This window comes from Aplysia californica, unplaced genomic scaffold (assembly GCF_000002075.1).
Source record: "Aplysia californica isolate F4 #8 unplaced genomic scaffold, AplCal3.0 scaffold00722, whole genome shotgun sequence".
Classification (NCBI taxonomy): domain Eukaryota; kingdom Metazoa; phylum Mollusca; class Gastropoda; order Aplysiida; family Aplysiidae; genus Aplysia; species Aplysia californica.
The window spans coordinates 371,660-373,755 of record NW_004797992.1 but is presented as its reverse complement, the minus strand read 5'-3'; the positions used below and the strand labels follow the sequence as shown (position 1 = coordinate 373,755).

General features: G+C 43.2%; 1 protein-coding gene across 1 annotated transcript in view; it reads right to left on the bottom strand.

Moving 5' to 3' along the window:
• The window catches only part of LOC101864557 (cadherin EGF LAG seven-pass G-type receptor 2), a gene marked incomplete in the record, with an annotated part of 79,342 nt that overhangs the window by 13,290 nt on the left and 63,956 nt on the right, over positions 1-2,096 (bottom strand).

The window sequence follows — 2,096 nt, the reverse complement described above, 5'->3', positions numbered from 1 at the left end:
CCGACCAACGTCCGAGATATCCGGGCGCATATATTGTAATTGTAGGCGGTACTAATTAATGGATTTTACATCGGTGCTGACCCTAAAGAGACTGGTGGTCAGAAGTGAATGAAGCGTGAATGTGCCACGTGTGACTCGGCATAGATTCTCAAAAATTACCTTCTCATTTCCCTCTTTTCACTGAATGGTGTGGGGTTCGGAAAGAATCCACCATGCACGCGTTGTTAACATGTTGTGATTTTACTTGTTGAGTAAATTGTTATGTGCTTTTCAACGCCCTGATCAACACAGTGGGGTAATAATAATAATAAGAGCATTTGTATCCCGCCTTTCCCCACAACATGGGCCCAAGGCGTACATAGGAGATTAAAAACGCATTCATACAAACACCATACAAATTCAACATGTGTGCACTTTTTGACAGCAACATTCTTTCTGACAATTAAAAATGCTCATACAAAAAGGCAAAGGTACTGTCCATTAATTAAAATATTACTTAAATAGATGTGTTTTGAGTCCCTTTTTGAAGGTATCAAGTTTTATTTCGCTCCTCAAATCATGAGGGAGAGTGTTCCAAACTGTTGGCCCAGAAAAAGAAAAAGCTCTCTCACCATAATTATTTCTTCAGTGACACACAAGGTGTTGAAATTAGTCTAGAGCCATTGGATCTTAGTTCACGTGATGGTGTGTATGGTACAATGAGTTCTTGAATGTATGTGGGAGACTGGTTAGTTTGACCTTTGAAGCATAGTAGGGCTAACTTATATTCAATTCTCGCTTTCAGTGGAAGCCAATGTAAGCTCTGAAGATCTTCTGACCACAGTGAAAAGACGAAAACTAAAATGGTATGAGCGTGTCACAAGATCCACATGACTTGCCAAAACAATCCTACAAGGAACCGCACAAGGAAAGAGAAAGAGAGGAAGGCAGAGAAGGAGATGGGAGGACAACATCACAGAGTGGACAGGGAAGACGATGGGTGACAATCTGAGGAAAGCAGAGGGCAGAGAGAAATGGCGAGAGCTGGTTGTCAGAATCAGATGCAGTGGTGCCCCCCACGGTTGCCCTAACCACGGATTAGAAAAAGAAAGAAGAAAGCAGAAAAAAAGAAAAGATCAACACATCTTTAGACCGTTTAAGAAGGCGGACTGCTTTGACTCTGCCTATCAGGGTTTATCCCGGTTGAGGGGGATGCAACGTGCCAGCAGACAAACGGAGTAAGACGAAAAAATATTTCCCCTCCTCGAGAATAGAACTCGGGTTTTCTGCGTGCAGCGACGAAGCTATCACCGCTACACTTAAGACAACAATTTTACTTGTTGGTTGTATATTGTACTGAGCATCAATGACTTAATCCAAATTCCTCTCATTTCCATGTACTGCGTTTAAAAAAATTCTTTCTGCCTCTTCTTTTTCCTTTACATTTTTACTGCGATCCTCCTTCCATCCTTTTGTTCCCACCCTTATCCATCCTCCTCCTCCCCCTCCTCCCCTTCCTCCACCTCCTCCTCCTCCTCCTCCTCCTCCTCCTCCATAAACAAAACGAAGGTCATCATAATCACCATAGTCACTGACATCAACACGTTCAAATCCTACAAAGACAAAATTCATAGACCTTTACCAGATAAGACTGGACCATCACCATTGTCACCACTACCACTACTATCACTAGTGTCAACCTCATCATCGTTTTCATTATCAGCATCATCAGCATCATCTTCATCATCACAATCATCATCATCATCATTATCATCATCTTCATCATCATAATCATCATTAGCAGCAGCAGTAGGACCACCACCACCACCACCACCACTACTACCACTACCAACACACTCCACTACTACCAGAACAAAAGCAACAACAACAACAACAACTACAACAACAACAACAACAACAACAATTGCAAAAACTAAAACTACAACAACAACAACAACAACAACAATGCCGGCAGTGGCATCTCTTTGGGGAAAATTCAGGAAGGTTGGACTGCCTCACCCGCTACCCAAGAGAGGCGGTGGCCCTGGCGAAGAGCACACTCTTCGGGGTTCCAAACATTTCGAACGGACAGGCTGCTGCTGCTGCTGCTGCTGCTG